Source organism: Grus americana, chromosome 18 (genome assembly GCF_028858705.1).
Source record: "Grus americana isolate bGruAme1 chromosome 18, bGruAme1.mat, whole genome shotgun sequence".
NCBI lineage: Eukaryota > Metazoa > Chordata > Aves > Gruiformes > Gruidae > Grus > Grus americana.
In genome coordinates this window covers 8,975,669-8,994,861 of record NC_072869.1, presented here as the reverse complement: position 1 = coordinate 8,994,861, position 19,193 = coordinate 8,975,669, and the positions used below count along the sequence as shown (strand labels likewise).

At 52.1% G+C, this 19,193-nt stretch overlaps 1 long non-coding RNA gene and 1 other non-coding gene across 3 annotated transcripts; both read right to left on the bottom strand.

Moving 5' to 3' along the window:
* Nucleotides 1-869: 869 nt before the first annotated feature.
* On the bottom strand, nucleotides 870-18,950 carry LOC129214811 (uncharacterized). 2 transcript variants are annotated; one of them, XR_008579818.1, is made up of 3 exons: nucleotides 18,489-18,705; nucleotides 15,702-15,848; nucleotides 870-1,096 (listed from the first exon to the last, which is right to left on the bottom strand). It is a non-coding gene; the product is annotated as an uncharacterized LOC129214811 (long non-coding RNA). The 2 variants fall into 2 exon arrangements; XR_008579817.1 differs by lacking the exon at nucleotides 870-1,096 and adding an exon at nucleotides 18,899-18,950 and having other exon boundaries at nucleotides 15,600-15,848; nucleotides 18,489-18,579.
* LOC129214855 (small Cajal body-specific RNA 16) lies at nucleotides 18,243-18,422 on the bottom strand. Its single transcript, XR_008579834.1, has one exon. It is a non-coding gene; the product is annotated as a small Cajal body-specific RNA 16 (non-coding RNA).
* Nucleotides 18,951-19,193: the final 243 nt, after the last annotated feature.

The following is a 19,193-nucleotide window of genomic DNA, read 5'->3' as shown; positions in this document are numbered from 1 at the left end:
TTTCTGTTGTGGCACTTCGCCAGTTGCCTTCATGTAGCTGAAGTCAACTAGATAATCTAGTAACTCTGTAATTAGATTTAGTTATCTGATTTATATTCTCTGCCATTATGCCTGTAACATCCTCCTTCTGCTCTGAAAGCCTGAGATATAATCCTACCAGCATAGCAGGGCGAGGAATTTACGCCCACTCAGATTCCTCTTTGTTCGTAACATTTCTCTCTTTAGATTCTGGGAAGTGTTTTAATTCTTCTTGACTGCCACTATTCTACTTAAAGAAATGGCCATATAACCAAAAAAGCTTTATTTGGACTTTCAAAGGTATTCAGAGTTTATTGATAAAGTGAAAGCATTAAAGTCCATAATTTAATGTCTATATCAATTGTGGTAGGTGTCTCACCTGTTTTCAGCAGAAACAATAATCTTAAGAAGATGGATACAGAAGAAGAAAGTAGTATGTTTTTAAATTTTTCTATTACTGTTTATATTCCTGTTACATCTTCTCCTACGGAAGCTCCAGCAGTGCATCGTTAGAAGGAATATAAATGAATAAATGGGTGGGTGAAATGTTTAAGGAATGCTGTGAGGCATGCTGGAGACTGAAGGCCAGAGGACACAGCCTGAAAGCGCAAACCGTACAATATTTCCAGAAAATTAGGAATGCAGCCTGCTAGATATGAAGGGAAATTGGGCCTTTGGGAGGTTACGCAAGGTCAGTCACTCCCCACCGCCTGAACACTTTTCCTGGATTGCATTCCTTCACGTTAGGAACTTTGGTTACACAACTCAAAGCCCCCGTCACTTACCTTGTTTCAGGCAATATTGCCATGGAAATGAATGGGAACTATTGGTAGTCAATCCTTTATTATTAATATTAACTAACTTAAAGTGCAATTGCCCGGGAGCAGCGTGGAGCTGATGTATACAAGAAAAGATTCAAAATGCCTCCAGGCCTTGCTGTAATTCAGTGTGAGCCCCTGGAATTTCAGCAGGCAGGGACTTGCTCTGGTTTCTTTTGCTTGTATCCCAGAGAGTGAATAAAAGTGAAGCGGTTCTGGCTTCTTACTGTCCAGCAGGTCTCGTCTTCACAGCTTTTGTACTAAAAAGGGGAGATGATTGTTAGAATGTCTCAAGAGAGAACATGCATTCAACCAAGGTCTCGCTGCTCAGCCATATGTTTATTAAAAGTATGTGAAAGAGGGATGAGATTTTGAGTTCAGATATACTGAAGTTCTGTAAGAGCCGTCCCTAATAAATCAGTCCCATCTGAATCAGTGGAATTTTTTACATACCACTGGCTATGTTGAAATAAATGCCTGCTTCCTACACCTTTAAAACCAAGAAGAAGTTCCCAAATGACAACATTTCCAGCTAAAATAAGCATGATGACTGACAAACAGCTAACGGGAGGGTTGTGCCCTGGGGCTATACGATTCTGGTTTACACACAGTTCTTATTAAACGCATTATAGGTACTTAACTAGGTGTCACAATTTTTCCTTTCCCTTGTCAGCCTAGGGAGCCAGTATCCGGTGGTGCTGGATATGAGGTGGTCTGAATTCCTTCTTAAAACCAAAGCGACTCTGACGCCCAAGTTGAGTCCTCCAGACCCATACCTGAACGTGCTCATCTGTAACAGCTTACACATTTTTTATATGTGGCCCGTAATGGGGAAGTGGTACACAGGAGGAGAAGTCTCTCTGTGTATCTCTGGAGATCTTAAAGCCCTTTGTAATGGCAGGGAACATACTAACAACCTCAATGCGCAGAGATAAATGTCGAGTCTCGCTGACCGCGATATGAAAAGGCATGCCATAAGTCAGTATGAGAGAGCAGACCAGAGCTCTTCACTCCCAGGGGGATCCCCAGATCCCCACACACTGCTGCCTTTTAGCTCAGCAGTAGTTTTCCATCATTGACGAGATTGGGAACAGGGTCAAGTAACTCCAGACCAGCCTATGTTCGGTGATGTTAATGTCCAAAACATAGAAGGCATTGAACTCTTGTGCTGAGATTTTTATTCAGGATTAAACCGGCCTTAGGTTGCTGCAGCCCAGTGCAGTAGAAGTGAAGTTGTATTAACTTGATACCATTATTTGATTTATCTGAACTTTCCCATGTCTCACAGTGTAAAAAAGCCTTAAATGACCTTGTAGACTGGAGGCCTTTATGTTTTGATGCCACAAATAGTCAGAAACATGTTTTTTCCTTTCTTCTGAAGTGACTGACAGGAAAATTGAATTGTAGGCTGGGAGCTGGCCAGAGACACCAGCTGCCAGCGCTTGGACTCCGGCAGCTGACATCAGAGCACAGGCACCACTGACATAGCAAAGGTTACACAGGCGAACGTTAGCAAATAGGACCAAGTCCTGATTCATAAAATACGTGAATTGGGATGAGTATGTGGAAAGGATCCCAGCCCTTATTCACATCCTCTCATTGTAAAGCCCGTAACCATACGAGGCTTCCTGCAGCGAATTCGGCGTCACCGCTTGCAAGCAGCGCAGTGCTAAAGCAAAAGCGAGCAGGTGGTGCAGGGGGGGCTGCTGGTACAGAAATAATTAAAGCGTGAGGAGCTAGCGGAGTGTATATGCTGGGTGAAGCATCAAATCCAACACTCGTTCCAATACCATTGGATATATGTAACACCCAAGAGGTCGATAGCATGGCCTTCTTGGGAAGTGTGAGGAAGGGGAGATACCATTTTGGGTCCCCACAAGACGATTTTAGCCCTCAGACATCAGAAGGTGGCAAATTCCCAAAGGGAACTTCCCATACACACCTTTTTTCTGGTATAAAGGGAAAAAGTTATCATCCAAGTGATAACTTATTTGCTGGGGTATTTTATTGTTGCTGAAGATGTCACGCTCATAATACCAGGAGCTGGGGTTGCAAGTGAGGAAGGGTTTACTGGGCTGTTGGGAACGCCCAGCTTTTCCAATTCCCTTTGGAAGCACTCGCTGTGCCTCTGTGCTGCTGCCTGGGAGCCGCCCGGACCTGCTCACTGCAAACAGCCCATTACCAGTCGTCTCTTTAAGTGACTTAAAGGTCTGCCTGGATCTGATCCCTTCGTTAATAATGCTTTTCAATCCTCAGAAAAATATCAGGCTCAGCCAAGAGGCATAGCAAATGCAAGGATGAATACATTTCCTGTAAAAATAAAAACAAAGGCTGTTTGCTATCCCTCTTTTTAATGAGTCTGACAGTACAAATACTCTCATCTACTTCAAGCATTGAATCAAGCTGTTGGGTCGCTCAGCAGGTATAGACTTTGTCCCAATTTGCCTGTAATTTGTTGATAATTTTTTTTTCCTGAATACCAGAATAGCAATAAAAAACAATTACTTATTATTGAAAGTATTTCACAAATCCAGCTCCTCTTAAAAGTGCGCACTGACCCCACCGGTGCTGGGTTTGCAAACTCTGCACCCTTTCACCGGAGCTCCCTCAGGACAAGCCTCTGCCAGCATCACGCTGCCTGTACCTCTATAGCTCATTCCCGTGCCTGAAGGAAAATGAGGTATATCATTACGAGGCACTTGCACACCAAAATAATTACCAGTATAGCTATTGCAGGGTTTATTTCTTAAATCACACTGTCTGTGGATCAGGCCTGTGCTGGCAGCCTTCATCCAAGGTTCTCCTAGAAAACACTTGAGAAACATAAGTCTCACGGCGCTGTTTGCAGGCCCTAGAAATGCTGCTTATCTTCTCTGATCAGCAGAATTCTTTTCCATGAATTCCGGTCCTGTTCCAAGGCAATCTCATTATTTGCTATACACGCTCGATCCGTTTGCTAATTTCTTTTTCCTCATCACAGGGGAGGAACCTTCCTGTGCTCCACAGGTGTGTTTGTGTTTGGGAGATTAAAGAAAGCGAGCAAGACGCATAAAAAAAATGTCACCGACTTGCAGCGGCGGCAGCCTGAATGGAGAGCGCAATTTAGAGACAGATGTTCCTTCCAATTGAATTGTCTGTGTCAGTGATTCCAGCGAGTTCAACGCTCCTGAAAAGTGTGAGACGGAGGGCATTGCTGAGCGGAAGGCTGGCTCCATCCAGGGAGCTGCCACGCTGCAGGCAGCAGCTCTGCTGATTCTGACATGGCTGCAGCATTAATCTGTCTCGGCCTCGAAAACCACTGGCTGACTCTCCGTCCTGGAATTAATTTGGCTAATGTACCGCATGATGGAAAGCCAGGTTTGCAATCTCTTTGCTAGGCAAGACTGAACGGAGATTGATAGCCTAAGTGAACTGGTAGCAGAGCTCCACTGAAGGGATACCCACTGAGAGTTTGGCTCCATCTCTCTAGGGACAAGAGATGATATATTTAACACCTCCAGGCTCTTGTAGCTGTCAGCACGGGGCAGGGGGAGCCTGAGCTGAGAAGGAAGACGTGGAGTTGCCTTTCAAGCCAAGCACTGGCTCTGCAACCCCTGTGCAAGCGGGATGTGTAGGAGTTTTTTCTGAGGGCAGCTTCCAAAGAGCAATCTCAAAATAACTTGGTCTAACGAAGGGGATGATCTCCAGCACAGGAAGCCTATTTGCAGTTGTGATTTCAAGCTGATAGGTACATACTAACGTGGGACCACTGAGTGTTTCAAATTAGCTAATGACCAGCTGTTCTGTTCAATTTGCTTTTGGTCATAACCAGCCCGAGTCTCAATTAAACAAGAGCCTGATGATGAAAAGAACCGAGATGCCCCAGTACGACTCCCTGGACAGAGACTGGAAACAAGCCCAATGGTTCCTCAGTGCCCCTTCCCCGACACCCTGCGTGCACCTGGGCCTTTGCTGCACAAGAAAGGAGGGGGGTCCTGAGCCCCCAGAGGAAGCAAGAGGTCAGACGGACGGGAGGCGGCAGTGGTGGGAGTCGAGGCAGCTCCAGCCGAGCAGAGCAGGACCCCCAGCCTCCAGAGCAGCAGAGGACAAATCTGCCCAGCAGGTTCACCCCGAGATGACATCCTGCTCGGGAAGCAGAAGAGGGTGCAAGACAGACAGGATGACACGAGAGGGAGATCACTGCTCCACCAGAGCTCCAGCTAAAGTCATTTTGCATCTCAATCAGTAGGAAAGGACTTTTTGAGGGGGGCTGAGCACCCCTTTACCACCACTCTGTGAGATGCAAGCTCTGTACTGGGTGAGCAACTGTGCGCCTTCCCTGCCCGTCGCTGCCGTGCCCACATCCAGCAGCACACAGAGAACTGCAGGTGATTGCAAAAAAACCCATTAGTACATGGAGGTAAGCCACATCAACACAGCCCTGCTCAAACTAACCCAGAAGGAGGTTTTAAATGTAGGCAAGCTAACTGCCAAAAATAAACCCCAGCCCAGCCTGGCTGCTGCGCTGTGCCATGGGAACAATATTGTGCATATGATCAGATTCAGCAGGACACAAGCAGCCTAAGGGGCTTTTTACATTTGGCTTGAAAAGGCTAAAAATAGCACCCCAAACCACATTCCGTTTTTGCATTGCCATCTCCTCCGCCTGTTCCTATTCACTGGCACTTTTTACATGCAAAGCAGGATTTGGGATCCAAGGCCCGGTAATTAGACTCCAGCCCGGCAGCTGCAAGTGGAACAGCTGGAGGTGTTATTTTTACGGGTTATTAATTGACTCCATGAAAAAAAACCTGAGCCCAGCAAACAGAGAGAGCCAGCGAGCTGCAGTCCACAGCCACATGACAAGGTCTTAATGACAGAAAAAGATAAAAGAGAGAGACCAGTATCCTAAAGCCGATTAGTTATAGCAATTTCTCCAAAGCTAAATATAGAAAAAAAATCCTCCCCCATCTTCAGCTCCGTTGGCGGAGATGAGAAAGCACAAGGAAGGAGATAGAGAGAAATTTCATTTTTCACTTAACCCCCTCGTGGGCTGCAGAAACTGCTGCTTTGGTAACAGTCCCGACACTTCAAACCAGATTCCTGCGGCAGCTACACCCTGACCACCCCTTTCCTCAGCACTAACGACTGCAGCTGCATCTGCTCCAGCCACGAAGCCCAGGCTCGGGGGTGCTGAGCAGCATCACTGCGGCAGGCAGGGGAGCGAAGCGGGGAAGGTGCCGGTGCCAGCACGGCCAGGCCAGCACGGTCCCCAGCGCCTCTCAGCCGGGCACCGGTGGGTGAATCTGCAGAGCCTCTGCTTCCCGGCACTGCCTGCCTCCTTCAAAGGGGCTGAACCACCCACGCTGCCCAAAACCAAAGCAGGAGAGAGCCAGGAGACCTCCTGCCTCCAATTTTCCTTCTTCCCTGCCTTTCCTACAGCTGGGGACAGGAGAGGCTTGGGGACAGATGAAGCCAGGAGAGAAGCCCTGCATCAGTGGCCAGGGTAAGGAAAAGCTCAGGGTGCTGGCAGCAGGAGGGAACAGGACCCGGGCCATTGCCTCAGCACAACCTACGGCACATCTCCTTAGACCTCAGGCGAATAAATAACAGGCGACTCCAGCAGAGATGCTGAGAGGCCGGGAAACCGGCAGAGCATTTCAGATTTATGGGAAATTAATTTAGCCCTTGTCTGGATGCTGACAACCCTGTCCCCAAGATAGCCCATATTGCTGGCCCAGGCTGTGGCCTCTTTGTTCAAGCCCTAGGTTTAACTTCCGAAAATAAATCACCGTCACACAGTGGAGGTGAAGCAGCACCTCTCCCAGCGGAGAGGACAGCCAGGTTCACCACACCTGGGCATCGTCTGTGCTGGCAGCCAAAGCGGAGGGAGAGGCAGCGGAAAGGCTGCTCCTGCTTTGCGTCAGCCTTGCCAATATCTCGCCAAAACTCAGCGGAGTCCTTGGCAGGAGGCAGAGCAGCCCTGTGTTCCACGGCTCTGGCACAGGGATTTCTTCCCACTTTCATCACCCATGCAGCAAGAGGAGCACCGGACCCCTCCCAGATGTCTTTTCCCAATGTTCAGCCATAAGCAAGCCACACAGACAACAGTTAGAAGAGGGGGACATTTCTCTCCGCCCTCCACCCTTGACACTAGCCACCCTTCCTGGGGGGTTTAGGGTATCTTCAGTCCCTCCCATGCCCCCAGCTGCACAGGCTCCATCTCTGGAGGTGGCTGAGGAAAACCCACGTTTTCTAATCTCACCCTTTGGAGACCACTCCTCTGAGGTGCAACCAGTTCCCTTAGACATACCTCCAACGTGAGCGTGCACTCCTGAATCCAAGCCCACCCCCGTCTGCCTTCCGTGCCAGCCTGGCAGTGCTGGGATTGTCCTTTTGTAGAAAAGCTCCTCTTGGAAAGCCAGCTCTGCCATGTGCTGGGAACTGGGAAGAGCCGCCAGAGATCCTGCTGGGTGCCAGCACATCATTCTGGAGGACAGGGTTGTTGGTTAGTCCCTTATTTTCTGCTGCTTTGCCTCAGCCACAGTCTGCCTGTTCCACATGCAGCGCCCAGGGTGCACAACCCTCCTCAAGCCACCTCAAAGCCACGGGGTTTCCAAAACACGTCAGGTTTTGTGCTGTTATGGGGCCTATCCCTGGGCTGGAGGTCCCCATGAGACCATCAGCTTTGTGCAGAGACAAAGGTAGAAGTGGCAGTGGGACAGGGATGTCATGTCCCCCCAGCCCCAGAACAGGGTTCCCTTGGAGGGCAGGGCTGGGTACCCAACTGCAGGGCTCCACGGTCACATCGCCCTTCCCCTCGCCCATTCATTCAGCGCAAGCAGGCGATGCTCCATGTCTGACAACGCGGGAGCAGCCGTAGTTTTGCACAGGCCCTATGTCCCCGTGGTGGCTGCGTGGAGCCCCCCTACACTACCTTCAGCCTGGGCAGGTGGGCTACAACCATGCTGCCACGGGAAGGGAATTCAGCATCAGCTGCGCGACCCGACTCGGGCTTGGGGAGATGCTTGTTGCTCGTGCATCCACAGGTCTGGCAGCACCACATCTCCCCAGGCTTTTTTCCCTAGTAAGATTCAGTACGTGCCATCTGTGCTACCATCACACCTCTCCACAAGATCCAAAGTCGTGGTTGCACGGGGATAGACATCGCTTTGGGGACAGCGGAAGGGAAGGAAGCTTCTTCGAGGGGTGTCAGAACCGCAGGTGAGCTCGCTGGAGAGCAGAGAGCTGCAGGCAGCCCCCGGGGCTGCAAAGGTCTTTGGCCTCCACAGCACGGGATGGGGATTTGAGAGCAAAGCACATCAAGCGAGCTGAAGGAGAGCGGTATTTTTCTTCCCAGCTGCTATATCCTTGCCCACACAGCCAGTGGGATGACTCCGTGCAGCTAACGATGAGACGTGATTAGTAAACAAATGATGCATTTGCACCAGGAAGAAAAAAAAAAAAAAAAAAGAGAGGAAGAGAGGAGAAAAGCAAGGAAACAAACCCTATTTCGGGATAGTAGCACGCAGCAGTGAGCGCTTTAAAAATCTGCTGAGGAAGGCATTTGCACAGCACATGGTTTGAGCAGATCAATGAAGCTGCAAAGCGGCCTGCTCCTGGCAGGCACACAAATCCACTTTCTAATGAAATTTACAGCAAGTGGAATTTAGGTCACTACTCGGAAGCATTCAGTTTATTCCAGGCAACTTCTTAAATATTTAAGAAATAGCTGTCAAATTAAGCCTGCTCACCTCTGGCTGGAAGGTCCAACTTAGAGCCATGGCAGATTTCTTAGCTACAGATTAAAGAAAAAATATAATTTTAAGCTTTCTTTGATTGCTCCCTCCTTCCATCATCTCAGCACAGTTCCCCCCCCGTGCGGTCTTGGCATTGGGAAGAACTAAGGGCCCAAGTGATGCTCAGGCTGTACCCAGCCCACCCTCCCAAACCTGGGCTCTCCCTCCAGCAGGAAACACAGGACTTTATCTGCTGCTAAAGGAAGACCAATCCTACAGCCAGACCTAAAAATGGCTCTCAAGGGAGCAGCTGAAAGCAGCCTCTTAGCAGAGGTGAGCCTTTGCTAAAGGCTGAGCGATGCCGAGTGGAAGGATCTGGGCTGGACCGGTGGTGGTTAGCACTATTCCCAGATGTCACGCTCTAAGAGAGCTGCCGGAGAGCCTTAATGGGTGGTGGAGAGGGAGGAAAGGTGGAAACCAGGCAGTTCTCCAGCTGTTTGCCCAGCAGAAGTGGCCACAGCCCCAAATCTCCATGCTCTCAATTCCTGTACAAATCAGAGCTAAAGTTTTCCATTTCCTCTTCCGACAATGCAAAGTTCAACGCTTTGCATAACACGCTGACAGCATTAACCGATTCCTGTCCCAGCTTAAGGTCCCGCCTGCCAGGCAGAGACCTCAGAGCTCTTCCAGCCTAAGCACAAACCAGGAGCAGGGGCAGGGAGAGCAGAATGCGGCCTCAGGGCATGGCCAGGCTCCTGGCTGGTTCTCGAGTACCAACATGATGGAGGAGCGAGGTGGCCTCATGGCTACGGGGACTGACGGCTTAGTGCAAGGGGAGAAGCCATCTTCGCAGCAAGGCACATGCTGGGACGTGCTCTGGAGGTCAAAGCAGTTTTCCCCATTGCTCACCGACCTGCCCTACCTTGGCAGCCGCCTGCCCACCCCTGGCCTCCATTCGCTGCAGCCAGAACACCTCCCCTTCCATGTGGGACCTGCTCCCCCTTGGTGGGGTCCGGCTTTCCGCGCAGCCCAGCCCCAGAGCTGAGGGTTTGGCCTGTCTGCAGTTTAGGTAAAACATGGGCACATATACAAACACCTCTGCCTCCTTCCTCATTTTTTTTTTTTTTGACTAATTTGGTGCTTGCACACATAAATATCCATTTCATGCTCAGCCGATGGAGGATTTTCTTGGCTGGGTTATGACCCTGGCTGCTGCTCTGCAGCTGGCTTTGCACCAGGATCCGGCACTGGAGGACACGGCTGGTCCCCGTCCTACCTTCCTCTGTCTCTCCTGGGACCGGCATGCCCAGGCTGGGACCAGCACACCGGGATGCTGCACGCAGCACAGCACCATCCGCCGTGGCCCTGGCAGTCCTTTCCCCCTGCCCTGCCAGACAGTACCAGGGCACAGCAAAGGCTGCGCACGGAGAGGGACGAGGAGAGACCAGAGGTGCAGAGAAAATACCATCCCTGCACAGCTCACGCCTCACTTTCCTCTCCCCCCAGCCTCCTCCAGATGGCTCAGCTGCAGCCCCGGCTCCGCTCAGCCCTCGTGCTGCAAGCGCCTCTGCGTTTGCCCCGGAGTTAATTCCCCCCGGTGCCCGTTCAGCCGGTCGCAGTGTTGGCACCACCACCCTTGGATGGAGAATCTCACAGGAGGGCTCGGGGTGCTGGCGGTCCCGCTGGCCTCCCTGCCCCGGAGCTGGGACCCGTCCCTTGCATCTCCCTGCGGAGATGAGAGGGGTCGGACATTATTCCGCCCCACGGGCACGGGAAAGGCGCTTTCATCCATCCGCTACTCCCGGGCGCCCGCAGGGTTTCACGCTCCGCACCCCTCTCTGCTGCAGCCGGCTGCAGGAAGCAGCAGGTCCTTTTTCCCCTCCATCCCAAGGGGCTGCCCTCGCTCAGGGAACAGGGCACATTTTAAATCCAGAACATCGTGCATGGACCAGTTAAAAATTAAACAACCCAGGTGAAAGCACAAAACAGATTCCACCAAAATCAAGGGAGCCCAGCAGAGCGGGGTGCCTCGCTGCAGGTTTTACTTTCACACATTTTTTATGATCCCTTGGCCAGGTCCAGGTTTTCTATTCCACAGGAAATTCCAACACTGAAAAACCCAAATCAGGCCAAATTCAGAGGGTTTGGGGTTTTCCTTTTGAATATATTCTAAAGAAAAAGGAAGAAGCTGTAATTTTAGAGCACTGGATTTGGGATGAAGGGCTGTAAGAAGAAACACTCACAGCATCAGGATGTCCCAAGCTTGCTGTACCCAGGCAGCATCCCTCAGCCTGGGGACACACGGGAAGTGGCCAGACCGGGGCTCTGTGACCTGGATCCATTATTTAAGAGCAGCCCCCTCATCATGTCAATAAAAACAACCCCCTTAAACCTTGTCTGGAAGAGAGAATAATTACTCAGCCTAGAAGACTAACTTGATGTGGAAAATCAGAGGCGGCGGCTGGCTCTGGCTTGTCCTCCAGGCCTTGTGCTGGCTGGCGAGGAGAGAACGGCTCACCCCCTCATTCCAGCTGGGCCTCCAGTTCTGAAGACATTTCCAAGTGCGGCATTTGGAAAGCACAGAGGACCCGCAGCGTCCACTCCAGCCACGCAAAAGCCATCAGCCTCACGCTTAGCTTTGCCGAGAGGAGCCTGACAGCCCATGCCACCTTCCCTAAGACTGATTTTCCTCTTTTTCCATTTAGCAGATCCTGATTAGCTCCCACCAGTCCGAAAAGACAAGGGATGTGGCTGCTCTGGCCCAGCAGGTTATACAGACTTTATCAAGCACGAACCTCCTTATCAGGCCACGCTGGAGAGCTGCGTGTGGCACAATCTGTTATCACCCTTGTCTGCAAGCACAGCAGAGAGGGCACTGACTGCTTTGACTGCACCTGCAACCAGAGCTCTCCAACTGAGAGAGGTTTTGGTTTTGTTTTTTTTTTTTTTTCTTTTCTGTTAGGGAAAAAAAGAGTTATTGTAGAGAATTTGCATCCTGGTCTAAGAGTCCTGATCTGGAGTTTTACCTCTTTCAATAGAAGTTTGACATCCAAATGGGTTGAAAAAACCAAGTAATTCCCTGTGGATGACCCTCACGGACAGCAATGGTATCGCATCCCTGCATGGGCTGGGACACTTTCCTGCCAGGGAAAAGGAATCAGCTGCATGTCAGAAAGGGCAGTATTTCCTGAAACTCAAGTGCCCTGACTCTGCCATCCTGCGTTCAGTGCACACATACCCATTTTTGCGATGAAGATCTGGCTGCCGTCACTGCAGAGCTGCCCGCTGTCCTGGGCAGTGCTGCTGGGCAGCTTCAGTGGGCACCAGATGCTGGCAGAGCTCGGGGCTGATCTTCAGCAGTGAGATCTCCAGGGCCTTGAGTCCAGCAGGATTTTCTCTTGCAGTAAGAACTACTGAGAAGTCATTAGAAAACCCAGTTCTGTGGTTAGAAGCACGAGAGATGATTGCAAGAGCATCTGTGCTCGGTGCCCTGGGTTTACGTTGCAGGAGAGCTGAGGACGGATCTCAATCTCCCCCACAAAACCACAATTGGTAGAACTCTTCCCAAAAAGCCACGGGACGCGCAGAGCATGACCTCACCAGTCAGAAATGGAGGAACGGAGGAAGCTGTGCACAGGCAGCAGGCTAGGACAAGCAGAGCCACTGAGCCTGTAGCTCCCCGACCCGCAGAGCTGACAGAAGGGCTTGATGCTGCCAAAAGGCAGAGGGCCGCCTCACCCAGCGCCCACCGGGACCTTCTCTGAGCCAGCCTAGCTTTAATCCAGCAACAATAAAATGCTTTTCTGCCAGGTGAGGGAGTTGCACCAGTACAAAGAGCCAGCCCGAGCTGAGCACAGCGAGCACTGCAGCTCCCTGTGGCGCTGGGCTGCTGGAGCAACTCCCGTCCCACGTCCTCAGAGCGGCCGGAGGAACCGCGTTAGGGCACAGGGTGAAACCAGCAGAGAAGTCACATGCGCTGGGAAACGGGGACCCAAGAGGGTAAGGGAAGAGCAGTGGGGAGCTGAGCTGCCTGGGGCTGGAAGAACAGGTCAGATGCTGCAGCAGGGCAGCCCACCCACCCGTGCAAAGGATTAGAGCTGCTCCCGTCCACGGAACCGTTTCCAAGCAGGCTGACAGAGCCAGAGATGGATCAGAAGCTGCAGAGACCCAGGGGCCACGCGGGGAGCAAAGGCACCACGCTGCCCCAGGGCAGGGTAAAGCAGTGCTTGGAGGGCCACCAGGTCTGTGACCTGCCAAAGAGCAATGTTCCCTCCAGCAAGTAACGGCCTTGCTCCAACAAAGCACGCTTCCTCTCGGCTCGCTGTCAGCATGGGGAGCATGTCCAAGCAGATAACTCATTGCTCTGGAGACTCCTGCCCTCATGAGATGAGCTATTCTTACCCACTCAGGAAGGAACGGCTTGCAAACGGCACAAACAAGTGCGTGGCTCCACCTTATCGCAGCTTGCAGGGTGCAAACGGCGGACAAGGCTCCTCCAAAAAATTACTCACGCTTTGACGGTGGGGTTGTGTTTGTAAAAACACAGAGCCACAGTGGTGGCCAAAGCGCTTTGCACACAACCTCCTTCACAGCTCGGGAAGAAAAATAAATGACGTGTGTTTGGAGAGCTGGGGCAAAGCACTGCTCCAGGGGCCAGACTGCAGCTCACACACAGACACCCACCATCCCCTCTCCTGGGTCCCTCTGCAACTCACGCAGGGCTGGCAGCCACCCTCACATCGCCCAGCGCCCTGCCCAGCACCGACCTGCTGGGGACACGTGAAATCCTCGGAGAAGACAAGCTGTTTGACATTGCCCACCTGCCCACGGGCAAGAGAGAGCAGCGAGGGAGAGGGGGACAAGCACCTTGTTGACCACAGGGTTAAAACCAATTTCCCTTCTGGGAGAGCCTGGACCTAACCACAGTAGGGATTAATTCTGCCCAATTAGTGGGCAAAATTAGTAAACCAGTACAAGCTTCAAAACATATGCATGTGACACCAACACTGACTGGCTAGGGTGTTTGCCTACTCTGTCTTGGCAATAAATTCTCAGTTCCTATTTAAGAGGCTCACAGCAGCTTCAAGTTGTAGGAAAACCAAATGGGCCGCTGATAAGCAAACCTGGGTGCACCCGTCTTCCCGGGGCCACACGAGGCTTGGGAGCAGGCAAGCAGGGACAGGGGATGCATCACCCTTCTCCAGACAGGCACAAGCTGCTTTTACAATGCAATCTGAGTCATTTCAGCTGATAAACAAGTAAGATTCTTAAGCATAATGTGCAAGTTACACTGCCCCAAATATCCGACTGACCCACTTCCCCCAGGTCGGTTGTGCTTTCCTCAAACGAAGGCTGTTTGCAGTCTCTAACCCACTTTGCACGTGGGTTAAGCAGAGACCGCGGCACACCGAGCTGGCAGAGGCTGCGTCCTGCCTGGACCTGTCAGCCCAAAGAGGCTTTTACGGTAACGGTGCTTCTACTGCAACTAATGACCTCAGCCGCTGGACTGTTTTCACAGCAAGACCCTGGGAGAGGTGCTGGGACAGGCCGGGGACCACACTTGGCAGTAGCACGACACAGCATCCCCCAGCTGGGGAAAAGCACGTTTTTGTTAAATGCAATCAGTGACCAGCTCCTTGCTGACCCATTCTGAATTAAAACCTTCAAAGAGAACATCGACATTATTTTTGCGGAAGCGACAAGGTCAAAAAGATGTAAAATTTCCTTGAAAGCAAAGCAAAGGCAGAAAAGTTGTTGCAGGAATGCCCTTCCTCCAGGCACTGCCTCAACCTCCTCTCCCCACTCACGCTCCTCTCAGCCCACGAGCACCACGCCATTGCTCTCCAGCCGGCCTCTGCCCCGGCACCCAACCAGCTGCGGCAGGAGCAGTGACCAGCAGACACCATCCTGCAGCCAAGAACTGCTTGGATATAAAGATCGAGCTCCAAAATGTCTACAGACCCGCTCCGGTCCCAGCAGCCGGAGAGGAGCGTACGCTCCTCCGCATCTCAAGCCACAGCAATCACGTACTCACGGAGATGCCCATCTCTCCTTCGGGCACTCCTCAGGCACTGAGAGTGCTGGAGCAGAGCCAGCACTACAGGGTTTGGTTCTGCGCAGGAATTTATTCTTAACGGGACACTTCGAGGCAAAATTCAGCGACGAAGAAATCCTGTACTCAGCCAAGGAGCCAGCATGGGCACCACGAGCCGAGCAGCTTCTGCAGCACATCCTGAGCAGCAAGCACAGGGAACACGCACAACCCAGCGAGGAGCACGGGGTTCATGGCATTTCACAGCACACTGGCCTCAGGCTTGGCTTGGGAGTTGCAGATCGAGTGGAAATTCCCTTTGTCTACGAAAGGAAATCTAGGAGCCAGGCTCTTTGCAGCACAAGTGAAAAGTTACTACTTGCTGTTAGCAAGGGTACATTTTACTACCCAGGTGGAAGGAACAAGTCACCTCTTCCAGGTACCAGCCACCACTAACTGTATCAACCCCCCTGGGCACACACGCACATTGCTTATGAATAATTCCACTGGCCAGGGCTGAGCACCATCACATGGAGTGCCCAGCGCCCCGGCTAACGGTTGTGTAATGTGCAAACAGTCTGGGCTGCTGCCAACGCGCAGACTGGGGATCTTCAACGGGAACGTATCCCGTAACGGCCTCGCTGCCCGCACATCCGGTTAAAGCAAGAAAACCTCGTTTTTCCAGTTTCGGGGAAATTCAACCATTCCGCAGAGCTTCACACCCTCTAGTGGAGATGGGAGCTTGGCACACCGAGGAGATGCTCTTGAATCCTTCAGCACTGCTGAACCCAAGGTTGAATTACCCCTACAGATCCCCAGAGCACCATGTCTAGAGAGCGCTGCACAGCTCTGGCGTGACTGCCCCGGGCACAACCCACAAATGCCAGTGTAGAAGTAGTTTTATGCACCTACTTGCCTGTATGCAAACTTCCAGCACATTAAAAATCTTTCTATCTTGCTCATGCACAATAGCAAGTATTAAATATGAAGACAGGAAGAAAGTCAACTTTGAGAACCAGATTTTATTCATGTTTACCATCTAGTCAGGCAAAACTACTTTCTATAACCTACCAAAACCACACAGGTATAACCAAACTGCAAGGGCAGTGCTCTCACCATCCCGTAGAACGATCTCCTGGTCCCACCACCCGAAAAGGAACGTTCAGTTGCAGCAAGCATGCTGCAGGAAAGCTGGGCACAGGCGTCAGAGCTGCTCAGTGTGTGCCCAAGGCCGTCACAAAGAGGTCTTGATCCAGGGCCCTCCTGCAAACGGTTACATTACATGTTAACTGAAATAAGAAAATGCTTTGTTGTTTAAAGGTTAGTTGACAAGAAAATCCTCCATGTGGCAAATAACCTTGTTTCTAAAATTAAGATTCTTCAAGCTTAGAGGATACTTTATAAATTTGGGATTTAAAGGATCAATAGAGCTCATTTTCCAGGTGCAACTAAGATTAGGATACTTGCAATGACCCTGTCTAGGGCTCCATATGCTTTATTCTGACAGCCCATGTGGCCAAAAATATCAATTTGTAACCCAAGGAAGAGCGACATTAGCAAAAGGAAAGAGAAATGCTTGCTCAATTAATAAAAAAGGATGTCAGCCTGCAGCAGCACACAAGTGAAACATCTTCTAAGTGCAGCCTGAGACTGTCAGACAGCTCTGCCCAGGCCAGTTCAGCGTTACAAATTCAAAGCATGTGACTTTTGACTTTTCAGCTGGTGATGGGAGCACAGCTTTGCTCGGCGCAGGAGACAACACCCAGTCAGGGCGTTAGCCAGAAACCCAGCTAAAGCGAGACACTGCTGGCCTACACAGACCCATCCTCTCTGGATCAGCATCAACCAAAGCATCGAAGATAAGCTGCGCCACACCCCCAGCTCTCCTTAAAATCCTTCCCTGTAGTATTTCTACCACAAAAACTTCCCACAGCGCATTAGCACCCTTTTGGCACCATCTCCTGCCCAGCTGGGGAGAGCTACTCTCACGCCTGTGGTGTTATGGTACAATAAGGCTGCCAGATCAAGCCAGGCACGCTCCTGATCACACCACGCATGGGAACGTGACCGCATTTCTGCCAAAACAGCCGTAACGCACAGCCTAGAGCTTTTGTTGGCTGCCACTGGCAGCAGCAGGTCAGATGCGTGGCCAGCAGAAAGCCTGCCAGCACGGCGTTAACCTCCCAGAGCGGTCCGAGCATATCGGAGCTGGCAAAGTGAGCTTGTACTGGAGCAGTGTCGTGTCACAGGGACGCAGCGCTCAGGTCTGGCACCAGAAGGCCCCATGCCAGAGAAATGCCTTCATTTCTGCTGAGGAGGCACAGTATGAACAGAGTTTCTTCAAAAATATAATTCATACTGTTGTGGTTACCCTGGCAGCATCAGCTAGGTGAGAGGTACAGTGGAAATATTAACCACCTGATGAACAAATAGGTGCGACATGAAGAATTAAACAGCGAGCTTATGAAACCATCAGGCTCCCAAATTAACACCCCACTAAAATTATCAGAGACAGTTCACACATCTGGTTAAAACAGGATGAAACCGGACAGAGCAACAGCATATTAGAGCTCCCGAGACGGACACATCAATCATGTCCTTCTAGCTCGGGTGCTGCTGGTGTGCAGCGCCCCTGGTTTTAAGATGGAAATACGGCATCTGACAGCTCCTGCACAGCCAGCGCGAGCGCTGCAGTCTGTACAGCACAGCGCAGCTCCCCTGCAAAACAAGGCTGCTGCGGTGGGGAGGAAAGGGGGCCAGAAAAGTCGGTTCTCCCTCCCCTGAACTACACAGTCTTTCCTCTCCCTCCCAACCTGTGATGCTGTTAGCTCTTCCCACAACCTCATTAGCATGCTAGAAAGTTACCTATTTTTCTCCCCTTTGTTTTTGCTGCTTTAATGGGTTAAACCAGCTCACAGAGGGGCCTGACAAATCCCAGTGCCAGGTCAAGGTGAGCAAAGGAAGCATTTCGGGGGCAGGGAGGGTATCCCATTTCAGTAGCAATGAAATATTAATTAATTTTATCCCAAACTGCACTGAGAGAGCTTGCCGATCACCAGCAGATCAGCTGCAGCCACGAGCAAAACAGTCTGATGGCAAAGCTGGTTTAAGCTTCCTCCCACCATCTGACAGCTCCTCAGCTGCATAAGAGGAACCATCTGGGGTGACCTCGCTGTGAGCCTGATCCCCCAACCGACACCAAAGAGGAAAAGCACTCTGGTGCCAGGTTCACAGCGCAGGCCTTCCCCATCCCTTCCCCATGCTTGCGAGAGCAAGGGCTCGCCTGAGCTGTGACCCCAGCTGAACTCCCCAGCTGTAAGAGAAAAACCAAACAGTAAAGGAAATCACAGATGTAACAAGAAAGCGAAGTACACAGGTTCCCGCAAAGCCTTACAATTCGGTCAAGTAAAGAAACCGCCCCATCAGTATTCCCTACTATGCAGGGAACTGAGTTTTGGAATTCAAATAATACCAGTGATAAATCAGGTGAAAAAAATATATGAGCAATGTATCTAAGTTCTGCTTTCCATGCCTGTAAAACTTGCCTGCAAAGGAAGGGTAGTATCAGGTTAATTTTGCCAGATGATTTTCAAAAGAAGATTCAGTATGCATTAAAGAAACTAATCTAAAAGCTGTTTTTCCTTGGCTTGGGGAGCCTGTTGTATGCAGTATCATACATGACCATCAAAAGGCTGCATGAATGCTCACACCTGTTACTGCACAGGATGAACCCCAGCACGGAGCCCGCCTGGGAGTTGATCTGGGGCACGGGTGAGGCTGGCTGGTACGAGGCTGGGCCTGTTGGCCCCACCACCCAGCAGCCCTTCCCCAGCCCCGCGCTCGCGGACCCCCGGAGCCCCCTGCCCGGCAGAGATGCCCGGGGCTCGCCCGGTTCTCACGCACCTCGCAAAGGGAAGCGCCGAGGGCCCCCGTAACCGCCCGCCGTCACCATTCAGGGCTGGGGCCTCTCTGGGGCTGAGCCAGGCAGGAAATCCTGTGACACACAAAATTCGGGGAAATTTCATAAGAAACCCGACTAGTCCCGCTCCAGCCGCCCCCGCCGCTGCTCGCACACCCTGCCCAGGCCACGCAGCACCCGCTGCACGGCTCGCCCCTGCGCCCCTTGGGCCCAACTCAGCGCTCCCCCTGCCCCCCCAGCACCCCCCGCCCTGTGCGGGCTCCAACAGCCCCCCAGCTCTCCTGCCGCCCCCCTACAATACCCCCAGCCCCCCACGCCCCCCTGCACCCCACGCCCTGTCTCCCCCACACCCCACTGCCCCTCAGCCCCCAGCGCCCCCGGCCCAGCCGCCCACCACGAGGCCCCGCGCGGCCGGAAGCGGAAAGGCCGGAAGTACTCTGCGAGGCGCTCTGGCCTTCGGTTCGTCTCGGTGGGCTTCCGGCCTCCCGCGGGCCTCCAAGCACCGCCTTAAAGGGCCAGCGACCTCCCGAGGAGGCCTGGCCGGCGTCGCTATGGCAACCGGCGGGGCCCGAGCCAGGCCTTGCTGGCCCCGGGGGCTGGTAGCCGGGTGGCGAGTGCCCCGGCGGTAGGGCAGCGTCAGCCCGGGGCGCTGGGCCTTGGCCGCTGCCGTTCGCGGTGACGCTCCGCGC